We start from the raw sequence: 15,574 nt of genomic DNA on the forward strand, positions 1-15,574 counted from the left end.
TTCCCGGCGCAAAATTACCCAAGACCAGGTTATATAATCTTTCAGGTCCAGAGAGACAAGCCATGAAGGATTATATCTCCGAGAGTCTGGCTAAGGGACACATCAGACCCTCTTCTTCACCCGTGGCTGCAGGGTTTTTCTTTGTTAAAAAGAAAGATGGGGGCCTGCGTCCTTGCCTAGATTTTCGTGAATTAAATCGGATAACCATCCGAGACCCATACCCTCTTCCTCTCATTCCTGACCTGTTTAACCAGATTGCGGGTGCTAGGTGGTTCTCCAAACTCGATCTTAGGGGGGCCTACAATCTGATTCATATCAAGGAGGGGGATGAGTGGAAGACAGCTTTTAACACCCCTGAGGGGCATTATGAAAATCTAGTTATGCCTTTCGGCCTGACCAATGCTCCTGCCGTCTTTCAACATTTCGTTAATGACATTTTTAGTCATCTAATCGGCAGGTTTGTGGTAATATACCTAGATGATATCTTAATTTATTCGTCTGATCTGAAAACACATGAGGAGCATGTCAGACAAGTACTGCAGGTCCTACGGACGAATGAATTATATGCTAAAATTGAAAAGTGTGTTTTTGCCGTTCAGGAGATACAATTCCTAGGTTATTATTTATCTGCGTCAGGTTTCCGTATGGATCCTAGGAAGGTCCAGGCAATTTTGGATTGGGATCTTCCTGAGAACCTCAAAGCACTACAACGGTTCTTGGGCTTCGCGAATTTCTATAGGAAATTCATTAAAAATTATTCGGTGATCGTAAAACCCCTTACTGACATGACTAGGAAGGGGACTGATTTTTCTAAATGGTCTGACGCCGCTAAAGTTGCTTTTTCCTCTCTAAAAGAGAGGTTTACCTCAGCACCTGTACTAGTCCAACCTGATGTCTCTCAGCCTTTTATTGTTGAAGTCGATGCATCAGAGGTGGGAGTGGGGGCTGTGCTGTCTCAGGGTCCGTCTCCTGGCAAATGGCGTCCTTGTGCTTTCTTTTCTAAAAAACTATCTGCAGCAGAACAGAACTACGATATTGGCAATAGGGAACTGTTAGCTATTAAACTTGCGTTTGAGGAGTGGCGTCACTTTTTAGAGGGGGCAGTCCACCCCGTCACTGTGTTTACGGACCACAAAAATCTGCTGTACCTCGAATCAGCTAAGCGTCTCACCCCTAGACAGGCTAGGTGGTCGCTATTTTTTACCAGGTTTAACTTTGTGATTACCTATCGTCCTGGGGTAAAGAATACCAAGGCTGATGCACGTTGTTTCCCTGGAGGGGGTAATGTGAGTGATCCGGTACCCATTCTACAAAGAGGAGTAGTTGTCTCTGCGGTACACTCTGCCTTGGAGGGGAAGGTGTTAGAGGCCCAGGGGGACGCCCCGGTCTCTTGCCCTTCAGAGAAGTTGTTTGTACCGTTGAACCTACGTCTCGAATTATTAAAGGAACATCATAATTCGGCACTTGCTGGGCACCCGGGTAGTAAAGCAACCTTAGAGCTATTGTCTCGTCGTTTTTGGTGGCCAAGGTTGCGTCAGGATGTATTGGATTTTGTGTCTTCTTGTTCTACCTGTGCGCGCGCAAAAGTTTCACATACACGTCCTGCAGGGTCTCTATTACCACTCGTCATTCCCAATAGACCATGGACACATCTGTCTATGGATTTTATCACTGACTTACCTTTGTCTGCGGGTAAAACAGTGATTTTGGTAGTAGTGGACAGGTTTAGCAAAATGGCACACTTTATTGCGTTACCCGCACTACCTAATGCAAAAACTCTTGCTCAGGTATTCGTCAGTGAGATCGTGAAGCTTCACGGGGTCCCCTCCGATGTTGTTTCGGACCGGGGAACCCAGTTTATTTCAAAATTTTGGAAAGCTTTTTGTTCTCGTTTAGGGGTTCACTTGTCCTTTTCCTCAGCTTTCCATCCTCAGTCGAATGGACAGACTGAGCGTACCAACCAAAACCTGGAGACATATCTAAGATGTTTTGTGTCTGAAAACCAAGAGTTGTGGTCGTCATATTTACCGTTAGCTGAGTTTGCCATAAATAATCGCCGTCAGGAATCCACTGGCAAGTCACCTTTTCTTGGTGCATATGGTTTTCATCCCCAATTCTGTACTTTCAAAGAGGGGGGGTCTTCTGGGGTTCCCGAAGAGGAACGGTTTTCGTCATCTCTTTCTTCAGTATGGCAGAAGGTGCAAGCTAACTTGAAAAATATGGGAGGTAAATACAAATGCATGGCTGATAAGAGACGGTCGCCAGGTCCGGACCTAGGAGTGAATGACTATGTGTGGCTGTCTACAAGGAATATCAAGTTGAAGGTTCCCTCTTGGAAACTGGGTCCTAGGTTTATTAGTCCTTACAAGATTGTAGCCATCATCAACCCCGTGGCTTTTCGCCTGGAGTTACCTCAGACTTTTAAAATCCATAATGTCTTTCATAAGTCGTTACTCAAAAAATATGTTCCACCTCTAGAACCGTCACCGCTGCCACCCCCTCCTGTTGTCGTGGATGGTAGTTTGGAATTTCAGATATCCAAAATTGTTAATTCTCGTCGGGTCCGCCGCTCTCTCCAATATCTGGTGCACTGGAGAGGTTACGGTCCCGAGGAAAGAATGTGGGTTCCTGCGTCTGAGGTAAACGCCGACAGGCTAGTCCGGATTTTTCATGCCTCTCATCCTGAGAGACCTGGTCCTGAGTGTCCGGAGGCCCCTCGTAGAGAGGGGGGTACTGTCACGAGGGTGTCAAGAGCCACGCCTGACTCCGTTGTACCCGGGGTCAGGAGGTCGCAGCGGTTGGCTGCACGCTCTATGTCAGATAGGGAAGTTTCCTTATTGTAGCTTTCTGGGTTTGCTTTACAAACCCTTTTGGCTCACTCAGGGATCTGTAGCTCCTTCTCTCAGCTGTTCCTTGTCCAGCACTCCCAATCCTCCTTATATTCCCCTCTCACACTTCTCTGGTTGCCAGATATAGAGCTTCCTGCCTGGACATCTATTCTGACCCACTGGAGCTGTGTTGCTGCGTTCTCTGAGTGTTGCCTTAGAACACTACCCTCCGGATCCCTGTTGGACCTTTGTGGACAATTGTTGCCGTCCACCTGGGTGTTTGTGTTTGTCTGTGTTTGTCTGTCCTCTCCCTGGTGTTTCCCTCTTAGTGCAGTGGTGAGGACTAGCGATCCCACCGGCCCGTTCATTATCTAGGGCTCATTTCAGGGAAAGCCAGGGTTTAGGCACGTGATCGCCGCACGGGTGAGGAACCCGTCTAGGGACGACAGGGCAGGCAGGTACCAGCTGCAAGGTGAGTTAGGGGTCACCACCTTTCCCTCTCCCTTGTGCAGGGCCTTCCCTGTTTTCCTCCCTGTGTGTGTTGCCGGTCATTACAGGTGGGTGACGTGAAGCCTGATTCTCTGCTATGACATGCAGACTGATTCTCTGCTGACATGAAGCCAGATTGTCTGTTACGGGACCTCTCTCCTCTGCCTGGGTGCCTGGGCCTAAATATATGCCAATGGACTGTTGCAGTGGTGGCTGACGTGAAGCCTGATTCTCTGCTATGATATGAAGACTGATTCTCTGCTGACATGAAGCCAGATCCTCTGTTACGGGACCTCCCTCCTCTGCCTGGGTGCTGGGCCTAAATATATGCCAATGGACTGTTGCAGTGGTGGCTGACGTGAAGCCTGATTCTCTGCTATGACATGCAGACTGATTCTCTGCTGACATGAAGCCAGATTCTCTGTTACGGGACCTCTCTCCTCTGCCTGGGTGCTGGGCCTAAATATCTGAGAATGGACTGTTCCAGTGGTGGGTGACGGGAAGCCAGATTCTCTGCTATGGGACATCTCTCTAATAGATTTTGGTTAATTTTTATTTATTTAATTTTTATTTTAATTCATTTCCCTATCCACATTTGTTTGCAGGGGATTTACCTACATGTTGCTGCCTTTTGCAGCCCTCTAGCCCTTTCCTGGGCTGTTTTACAGCCGTTTTAGTGCCAAAAAGTTCGGGTCCCCATTGACTTCAATGGGGTTCGGGTTCGGGACAAAGTTCGGATCGGGTTCGGATCCCGAACCCAAACATTTTCGGGAAGTTCGGCCGAACTTCTCGAACCCGAACATCCAGGTGTTCGCTCAACTCTACTCAGGAACTCTGCACATTTTTTGCAATAAAAATACTAAAATTAGGAGACATTATTTTTGGTATTTTTCTGGTGAAGTTAATAATCTTTGTGGCCAAAATCAGCTTTTCTCCACCTGCAGGTGCCTTGGCCGACAATCATCTAGTGAGGATATAGCGATACATTTCATGAGGTCAGAGAGTCCGTCCCTCAGCTCATTACTAGCTGCCTAATGAGACCATGGGGGAGCTGCCCGCAGGATATATGAAGGAAGCATACAGGTGCACATACAGGGGGAGAAGGAGTGAACGCCGTACCTGAGAGGTAAGATAATACGGAATACTAAAAGACCAGCACCACTCCAACAACCACAGCCAAACACCCAATATACAACATGACAGGACAAGACACAGAACTGTAAGTTATACCAGCTGTACATATATAATTATATACAGGAGATGCCCAGGTTATACCAGCTGTACATATATAATTATACACAGGAGATGCCCAGGTTATACCAGCATGGTCCGTATCACTATATACAGAAGATGTATAACTTATACCAGCTGTACATATATAATTCTATACAGGAGATGCCCAGGTTATACCAGCTGTACATATATAATTATACACAGGAGATGCCCAGGTTATACCAGCATGGTCCGTATCACTATATACAGAAGATGTATAACTTATACCAGCTGCACATATATAATTATATACAGGAGATGCCCAGGCTATACCAGCTGTGCATATATAATTATATACAGGAGATGCCCAGGTTATACCAGCTGTACATATATGATTATATACAGGAGATGCCCAGGTTATACCAGCTGTACATATATAATTATACACAGGAGATGCCCAGATTATACCAGCTGTACATATATAACTATATACAGGAGATACCCAGGTTATACCAGCATGGTCCGTATCACTATATACAGAAGATGTATAACTTATACCAGCTGCACATATATAATTATATACAGGAGATGCCCAGGTTATACCAGCTGCACATGTATAATTATATACAGGAGATGCCCAGGTTATACCAGCATGGTCCGTATCACTATATACAGAAGATGTATAACTTATACCAGCTGCACATATATAACTATATACAGGAGATGCCCAGGTTATACCAGCTGTACATATATGATTATATACAGGAGATGCCCAGGTTATACCAGCTGTTCATATATAATTATATACAGGAGATGCCCAGGTTATACCAGCTGTACATATATGATTATATACAGGAGATGCCCAGGTTATACCAGCTGTACATATATAATTATATACAGGAGATGCCCAGGTTATACCAGCTGTACATATATAACTATATACAGGAGATACCCAGGTTATACCAGCTGTACATATATGATTATATACAGAAGATGCCCAGGTTATACCAGCTGTACATATATGATTATATACAGGAGATGCCCAGGTTATACCAGCTGTACATATATGATTATATACAGGAGATGCCCAGGTTATACCAGCATGGTCCATATCACTATATACAAGAAGATAGTAAGAAAAAGATACTGGGCACTCACTCTGTATGTGGAAAACATGCGATTTATTACCTATAGAAATTGATATCTAAAACATATAGTACATATACAATATAAAACAACCTTGGAGATAAAAAAGCGAAAAATACTAAAATTCCTTGATAAAGTAATACAATAAATCGCTAATAGGTCAAGCTAAAATCACAATGTTAGAAAGCACTGAAGTAGCAACTTGAATGATCATAACGTTAGATCGGCAACAATGTAGCAACCTAATCAAGAGTGCGGCTTTATGAACAAATGGAGAGTCAGCCGTATAATCGTCACTTGCGATCTTGATGTATCCCCTGTAAGTACTTAGATGGTTAGGGAATTTGAGTCCCCTCTTGGTGGAAATACTGTTGAGACTTTAGCAAATAATTCCAGTGAGTGTTTAAAGCGGCGTCCCGCTATACTCACTGCACAGCGGTGTCCAGTTGAAGGCTTTCCACTGCTGTAGTTGCGGTCCGATGTAATGCTGTACACGTTTCTCCCAGGCTTCCTCTGCCGTCACCCTGGATCGCTCTGGGCACCGCTCCGTACTTCTGAAGAGTCTGTGTCCTCTGAGCCTTTAGCTACCTTCTCCCATGGTTAGTTTGGTCCGCAGTCACGATACCTTGTATCCTCGTGCTGCGATTTGTGATAGTCGGCGTGTCAGGTCTTTGCTGCTTTCAGGGTATTCATGTTTTTTTCGAGATCAGCCTAGAATAGTTTCAGCACATATTCCCCCAGATGAACTACATGAACTTTTGATGAATATGTGCTGAAATCAAAATCAAAATTGTAGATTCACACTGAAGGCATCAAAACTATGAATTAACACATGTGGAATTATATACATAACAAAAAAGTGTGAAACAACTGAAAATATGTCATATTCTAGGTTCTTCAAAGTAGCCACCTTTTGCTTTGATTACTGCTTTGCACACTCTTGGCATTCTCTTGATGAGCTTCAAGAGGTAGTCACCTGAAATGGTCTTCCAACAGTCTTGAAGGAGTTCCCAGAGATGCTTAGCACTTGTTGGCCCTTTTGCCTTCACTCTGCGGTCCAGCTCACCCCAAACCATCTTGATTGGGTTCAGGTCCGGTGACTGTGGAGGCCACGTCATCTGGCGCAGCACCCCATCACTCTCCTTCATGGTCAAATAGCCCTTACACAGCTTGGATGTGTGTTTGGGGTCATTGTCCTGTTGAAAAATAAATGATGGTCCAACTAAACGCAAACCGGATGGAATAGCATGCCGCTGCAAAATGCAACATTAAATTTTAGTTGCAAGATTTTTGACCATTCCTCTAGTTTTCCTAAGTCCTTTTCCATTTGGTGTATCCCTCCAGGAACATTAACCCTGTTACAAATCTTTGTGTCATCAGCAAAAAGACCCACCTTACCATTGAGGCCTTCTGCAATTTCGCTGATAAAGATATTAAACAATATGGGTCCCAGAACAGATCCCTGAGGTCCCCACTGGTAACAAGACCTTGGTCTGAATATACTCCATGGACTACAACCCTCTGTTGCTTGTCCCTCAGCCACTGCCTAATCCATTCAACAATATGGGAGTCCAAGCCCAATGACTGCACTTTATTGATAAGCCTTCTATGTGGGACAGTATCAAAAGCCTTACTAAAGTCTAGATAAGCGATGTCTACTGCACCTCCTCTATTATTTTAGTCACCCAATCAAAAAAATCTATAAGATTAGTTTGACATGATCTCCCTGAAGTAAACCCATGCTGTTTTTCATCTTTCAATCCATGAGATTTTAGATGTTCCACAATCCTCTCCTTAAGTATGGTTTCCATTAATTTCCCCACTATTGATGTCAGGCTTACTGGCCTATAGTTGCCCGATTCCTCCCTACCACCTTTTTTGTAAATGGGCACATTTGCTAATTTCCAATCTTCTGGGATGACTCCTGTTGCCAGTGATTGGTTAAATAAATCTGTTAATGGTTTTGCTAGTTCACCGCTGAGCTCTTTTAATAGCTTTGGGTGTATCCCATCAGGCCCCTGTGACTTATTTGTATTAATTGTAGACAGTTGACTTAGAACCTCTTCCTCTGTAAAGACACATGCATCAAAAGATTCATTAGTCTTCTTTCCGAACTGAGGTCCTTCTCCTTCATTTTCCTTTGTAAACACTGAACAGAAGTATTCATTGAGGCCGTCAGCTAGTTCTTTATCTTCTTCCATATACCTTCCTTCTTTCGTTTTTAATTTGGTAATTCCTTGTTTTAGTTTCCTTTTTTCATTTATGTATCTGAAGAATGCCTTATCGCCTTTTTTCCCTGACTGAGCTCATTTCTCTTCTGCCTGTGCTTTAGAAGCTCTTATAACTTGTTTGGCCTCTCTCTGCCTAATCTTATACATTTGCCTGTCACCCTCGCTTTGTTTTTTTTTTATAATTCCTAAATGCTATCTTTTTGTTTTTAATGATTTTGGCCACTTCTGCTGAGTACCACAGTGGTCTCTTCCTTTTTTTTTGCTTTTACTGACAAACCTAACGCAATTTTCTGTTGTCTTCAATAGTGCCACTTTTAAGTAGTCCCATTTCTCCTGGACTCCAATGAAACTGTTCCAATCTGATAGGGACTCATATACCACTAATCTAATTTTAGAAAAGTCGGTTTTTCTAAAATCTAAAACTTTTGTTTTTGTGTGGTGTGACTCAGTCACTGTACTTATAGTAAACCACACTGACTGGTGATCACTAGATCCCAAGCTTTCCCCTACAGTAATATCAGATACCAAATTCCCATTTGTGAATACTAAATCTAAAATGGCCTCCTTCCGGGTTGGCTCCTCCACTACTTGCTGTAGAGATAATCCCAGTAGGGAATTTAGAATATCTGTACTCCTAGCAGAACTATCTATTTTGGTTTTCCAGTTTACATCAGGAAGATTTAAGTCTCCCATAATGATAGCTAAAATGACATTGAAGGGGGAAGTTATTTCCTCAACTAGTAGATCATCTAATTCTTTGACTTGGCTAGGTGGTCTATATATCACACCTACACGAGTTACCTTATGATTATCAAGCTGCAAGGTAACCCAAACTGACTCTAAATTGTTCTCGCTAACTTGTATCAAATTCGATTTTATGCTATCTTTCACATACAGGGAGCTCATCAAGAGAATGCCAAGAGTGTGCAAAGCAGTAATCAAAGCAAAAGGTGGCTACTTTGAAGAACCTAGAATATGACATATTTTCAGTTGTTTCACACTTTTTTGTTATGTATATAATTCCACATGTGTTAATTCATAGTTTTGATGCCTTCAGTGTGAATCTACAATTTTCATAGTCATGAAAATAAAGAAAAGTCTTTGAATGAGAAGGTGTGTCCAAACTTTTGGTCTGTACTGTACATCCTCATCGGTCTACTCCTTAACATGAACATCATCAGTACTACCACCGTCATTCCTGATATGTTATTGAGCTTCTTGAGGCAAAACGTAATTCCTCTCTCCCGCTGCCTGACGCAAATGTTCTTTTCCTACTCTTCCGTCATGTTTAAGTCTGTGTTGTTCATGTTGATGGCCTTTGACCGGTTTGTGGCCATCTGTCACCCCCTGCGATACTACAATATAATAAACAGAAAGTCTTTGCTCCAGTTGTGGACAGTTGGACTTGCTCGAAATTGTATCCTTGTGTCTGTCATGGTTTTCTTGGCCTCGAGAGTTCAATTTTGTAAGTCCAACCAAATTCTGAACTTTGTTTGTGAGTATGTGGTGCTCCTCAACCTGGCTTGTGGAGATGTCTCGAAAGCTGTTTGGTCTCATGGTGAGGACTGGGGTCACTGTCTCGGATGTCAGCATAATCTTGGTCTGTTACTTGAGGGTTCTCCATACGGCCCTGAAGATTGCAGGGGGAAGTAATCGACGTAAAGCCCTGCATACTTGTGGGATGCATCTTTTAGTGGCTCTTACTGTCTACTCCTGCGGCCTCCTGTCCTCCATGTTGTACAAGCTGGAGGTGTCCATTTCACCCGACTCTCAGAACCTTTCTAGTTGCATTTACTTCTTTTTGCCTGCAGTTCTGAACCCCATCATGTACGGTTTAGGTGTGAATGAAATAAAAGATTGTGTAGTAAAGTCCTGGAAAACATTTAGGAGACAAACAATGTGGGTTTCTCGTGTTGTGAAATGATCATGTCCACTGACTAATAGTGACCACATGAGTATCATGAATTCATCTATGGTTGTCTGCACTGGACTCATCTGCTCTTCTTCACTGTGTCAGAGGCCACCTTTTGTTTTCTATGTAACTGTGTGATATTTCATTATTGATGATACTTTTTAGGTGACTTTTTGGTATAAATTTACTGTTTGAAACATTTTATGCTTGTTTATGTTGTTCTTTCATCAAGGCCATGTTATATGTTGCAGAGCTGAGTCAGAGGCATAGCGGTGGGGCCCAGACGGGGCATTTTCCTTTGGGTGAAGTCAGGTAGAGATGTGGAGGTGGGGAGAAGACTTACGTCTCTCGATGTCCTGTTTTCCCCAGCTCCAAATGTTTGGACTGCAGACTGTTACAGCAGCCAGAGCTGACGGCTGTTATAACTGGATGTAGGTTGCAGCTTTGTATTAACTAACAGGAGAGGGAGGTGGATGAGCCCAGAGAGCAGCTCAGGCAAGAAGCAGGATCTGATCTGCACACCACCACTGGGATGTGTGTAAATATAGATGCGAATACTGTGCGTATGTAATGTGTATATGTATGTGGAATGTGAGTGTGTTTGTATGTATGTGTATGTACATGTTTGTATATTGTGTATAATGTGTGTATGCAGTTTGTAATTAGTGTAATTTATAGCCCGTCTCTGGTACACTGACAGAGTCGAAAAGTCAGCCACTTACGGATATAGCAGAGTTAACAGTCACAGTCATAACGCATTAACTAGATGTGAGAACTCACCAAGTGTGTGTGCTAACTCTGCTACATCTGTAGATATCATTGTTGCTATTGGAGTTAAACTGTCAGGATCGGAGCTAACTCTGATCCTGGCAGCTGCAGCAGGAGGTCAGCTGTGCATTATAGCCCACCGCAATCTCCTGGGGACATTGAGATTATTATGGCAGATTAATCTCTCATTTGTCGTTGGTTATTATTAGGGATGAGCGGATCGACTGCAGATGAAACATCAATCAGTTTATCATGTGAAATCCTGACACCTCCAGAGCTGCCTTCACAGTTCAGCTGTTACATCACGCCTTATACTCCAGTCATTCTCAGCTACGTTCTTCAGGCTATAATACGTGACTTTTATTTGATGCCATTTTTGGGGTTGTTTCAGTAAATGTGGTGCATGGTGTAAACACTACTCTATCTACTACATCTCCCATAATGCACTACAGAATAGAAACCATGAAAACAAACACAGTAATTCCCCAAATCATGGGTCACCTATCTGTCCATCAGCAGTCATGGCAGTCAACAGTCGGTGAATATAATTCTAGCCACAACAGGGAGTGTGAGGGAATCCAGCAGCCCTAGCGACAGGTCACAGAGCAGGTTCAGATGATTACATTATGGTAGCAATTGTCTTTCATGCAATTGCCTAATATTTCTTCATGCTGGCACCCCACCTATAATCCAGAGGTGAAGTCACTGGCCCATATAGGTGCATCTCCTGTATCCATCTCATCGTCTTTACTTCCTTGAAGGAATTACAGAGTGGGCTGGACAAGGATGGACCCTCTGGAGGGACGCTGAACACTGAACGAGGACAGTGCACAGCCATTGTGACCATAGCTGGTGTCAGGTAAGTCACAACTGAGCCCTCCTGCCCTGGGCAGCACCTGATGGGCCATACCCCTTCTCTGGTGGGTCACCCCTTCTCTGGTGGGTCACTGGTGGGATTGCTGTGACAGCGGCTGCACTGTACACAGGTATCCATGGTGTTTGCTAGAATCTCTGTGCTACAGTCTATAGGGACCGGGAGGGGTCTCGTCTTGTAGGAGACATCCAACCTGTTTCTCTATGTAAAGAAATAGGAAAACTATTGTCTTTTCTGTTAGATCTAGAAGACTCATACCTTCTATGGCGGTCTCTGGATCATCCCATGATTACAGCCTGGTCCCTATCCATAGAGGTATAGATGCCATATCCGTGCCTTGCCTTACATATAGTAATTTCGGCATTGTATAAGCTCTGCATGGGTTCCATACACTGATATGCGGCACTGGATACACTTCTTGGATGTAGACAAATGATCCTTGCTCCACTGAAGGGGGTGGAGATCTTTTGACATTGATTAAGTAATTGTCCATACAATAATACCTATTGGAGGTCCGGTGTTACCACCTGACAATGCTGTGCAGATGTTGGTGTCCTCTGCATTCAGGGGGCTCTACAATCCACCTCTCAAGCTGCACCAAGGTAACTAAAAGGTATCAAGAGGACTCAGTGCAGATGCCTCAGCGAGCACATCAGGTAAGTGCTTGGGACTATTAGTAGGAACATCTGTGTATGTAATAAAACATCTCAGTAATATGACAGTTTACACAACTGACCTTCAGGAATGGAACCATATATTTATAAAGCATCCTATTTTATTCGTCTTCTGTGTCAAAATGATCGGATTAAGTCAGATGTAAATCAGCCCAAACATGGAACATATATATATATAGTCCAAACCCGACAAATGTAAGGGGTGAGCGCTACGTAGATGACATTCTCCTATAAGGGAAATGTATTAATGTCTTAGGCAAGCTCATATGAGGCTGGTAGAATGCTTATAGCATGCTTGTTGGACACTTGTAGGATGCTCATAGGAAGCTGGTAGGATGCTCATTGGATATTGTTGCTCGTAGGACACTCATAGCACACTCGATGGACAGTCATTGGATGCTCTTAGGCCGCTTGTAGGACACTTGTACGGTGCTCATAGGACACTCATGGCATGTGTATAATACAATTGTAAGACTCTGGTGGAATGCTCATAGGATGTTCATATGATGCTTGAAGGACACTCATAGCATGCTCATAAGGACGTTCAAAGGATCAGTGTCAAATAATATGTATGGCATTTTGATTAAATACATCAAAAATATCATATCCATATAAATATCAATAGAGAGTGATGGAGCTCCACCTGGAATTAAGGATAGGTGGCGGTCCCTGTGTTTGGACCCCCACCGACTAGGCATTTATGGCACGCCTGATTGATTTCTCAGGCCTGAGAGTGACAGCCTTTATGGGCGCCATTATGAGTCTCTACAGGGACTGTCACTCCCACCTAGTTGAGGCTCTTTGTTTTGCTTTGTACTGAATAGATTTTTTTATATTCCCCCCCATCCCTTCCTGCATTCTTTAAGGCAACTCATATGTACATTCCTTTTAACCCTTTTCAGCTCAGATAATGATGCATACGGCTGCCTCCTCACACAGCTGCATGTTCATTTACAGCACTGGAGTTAATGTGTGAAATGATCTGCTAATTATCATCTTGTTAACAAGACTTGGCTCCTGGGGGAAGTGAGAAGAGAAAACAATCAGGTCCTTGGAGTGGGAAGATTAGTTCTGAATAACTGCATCCGATACACAGGAGAAGCTGCAGAGGTGTGAAGACTGCACCTCAGATGGAATTAATATGTTATGGGTTAACCCTTTACCTGGCCATACACATTCAATAAAAATCAGATATGTTCAGCAATTTTGGCAGCCAGTGATATAGATTCTGTTCCCTCAAACTGCAGGGTCTCGGTGTATTACTACGTTAGGCAGCTTCCCCCTGCTCTCCTGCTTGTGATAAGGCTTTCCTTGTAAGGAGGAATGGCAAAGAAGTGTGAAGCTGAATTACATAGAAATACACAGGAGGCTCTCCACAAGGCACATCAAAGAGACAGTCAGTGTGTGTTAGGGGAAAGCAGTGTCAGGCTGCAGCTCCTAGAATACACTGGAGATTCTGCACACACAGATAATATAGACAGTCAGTGTGTGTTAGGGGAAAGCAGTGTGAGGCTGGAGCTCCTAGAATACACAGGAGATGCTGCACACACAGATAATATAGACAGTTAGTGTGAGTTAGGGTGCAGCAGAGTGAAGCTGTAACTCATAGGGCCCACAGAAAATTCTGCATACAACACACACACACACACACATATCATATAGACAGGCAGTGTGAGTCAGGGGAGAGCAGTGTAAAGCTGCAACTTATAAGACACACTTGAAATTCTGCATACAAAAAAGATAGTATAGACAGGCAGTGTGAAGCTGCATCTCATAGAATACATTGAAGATTCTGCACACAGCGTACCCAGATAGTATAGACAGTCAATGTGCAGCAGTGGACAACAGTGTGAAGCTGCATCTCATAGAATACATTGAAGATTCTGCACACAGTGTACCCAGATAGTACAGACAGTGTGAGTCAAGGGGAGCAGTGTGAAGCTGCATCTCATAGAATACATTGAAGATTCTGCACACAGCGTACACAGATAGCATAGACAGTGTGAGTCAAAGGGAGCAGTGTGAAGCTGCATCTCATAGAATACATTGAAGATTCTGCACACAGCATACCCAGATAGTATAGACAGTGTGAGTCAAGGGGAGCAGTGTGAAGCTGCATCTCATAGAATACATTGAAGATTCTGCACACAGCGTACACAGATAGCATAGACAGTGTGAATCAAGGGAACAGTGTGAAGCTGCATATCATAGAATACACTGGAAATTCTGCACACATCACACATAGATATCAGGCAGTGTGAGAAAGAGGAGTGCGGTGTGAAGCTACATTTCATTTCATAGCACACACACAGATAGCACAGACAAGCAGGGTGAGTTAGGACGGTTTTGTAATGCTGCAGGAAGTTTTATGGACTCACCTACTATATCACTGCCTTTTGCTCCCTTAGATAAAGTGGAAACAATATGTCCAGCAGCACTATAAAATGAGGGGGGACATACAGAGGAACACGGAGGGACAGAGCTCGGTGGGGAGAGGTCTGAGAGCTGTAAGGAGGGATTAGATAGGTGATGTAATCCTGAAGTTCTCAGGAAGTTCTCCACACAGGACAGACTGACAGCCTGTCTACACTGGAGAGCAAGCTCTGAACTGGTGGTTAAACTGGGATGACGTACTGTAGCTGCCCATAAACGAGTTTAATTTAAAATGTACGGATACAGATGACCTGGAGTGCAACAAATTCCACGTGCTACAAGGCTAGGGGGCTTGGATGAATCTTGGGGACTGGTCTGATGGATTCATTTTAGGGTCTGGGCCTATCCATAAGTGAAAGAATAAGTGTACATATGTCCCTCTTGTTCTATGTTTCACTGGTATTCTCATTCCTGTGTTGATGGTGTGGTTTAAATATTAAAGGACGAGTCAGGGGATCGGGTCAAAAAAAAGGAAAAGCCACCATTAGCCAGCAGGGGGGAAATGCTGAGCAGAGGAGAAGCTCTGCCCACTAGGTACAGAATATGACGTCTGCACTCCGTCCTGCGGCATCGATGGTTAGGGACATTCAGAATGAGATAAAGGGATCTGATGAAGCCAACTGTATAAATGTCTTCACCACGTGGCTCCAGGAAGAGTCCTGCTCCGGGGGGACTGATACCAGTAGCGATTGGAGTCGTCCTTGGTCTTTCTATCATATACATTTATATTTTACAGTTCAGGATCCATGATACAAGTCTAGACTGAAGTTCCCCGTGCCGGCAGTTCTGTGAGGCTTTGTATAAAGCCAAGTCTCTGTCATGCAGAGGATATATCCAATTAGTTCCATCCCCAGGGACAGGTTCTAACCGGTGCCGGGATTCAGGGAGCGGCATCTGCAGACTGATAACTTTACAACAGACACGTATGACTGTCCCATGTCATCTGCTACATTCAAGTGCAGCGAGTTCCTGAGGTGCCTGTGCAGAGGATGGGAGTGGTAGTGGCC

The 15,574-nt window shown here is 43.8% G+C and overlaps 1 pseudogene; it reads left to right on the plus strand.

Annotated features, from left to right (window-relative positions):
* Positions 1-9,046: 9,046 nt before the first annotated feature.
* Positions 9,047-9,830, plus strand: LOC122926451 (annotated as a pseudogene).
* Positions 9,831-15,574: the final 5,744 nt, after the last annotated feature.

Source organism: Bufo gargarizans, chromosome 1, assembly GCF_014858855.1.
Source record: "Bufo gargarizans isolate SCDJY-AF-19 chromosome 1, ASM1485885v1, whole genome shotgun sequence".
NCBI classification, from domain to species: domain Eukaryota; kingdom Metazoa; phylum Chordata; class Amphibia; order Anura; family Bufonidae; genus Bufo; species Bufo gargarizans.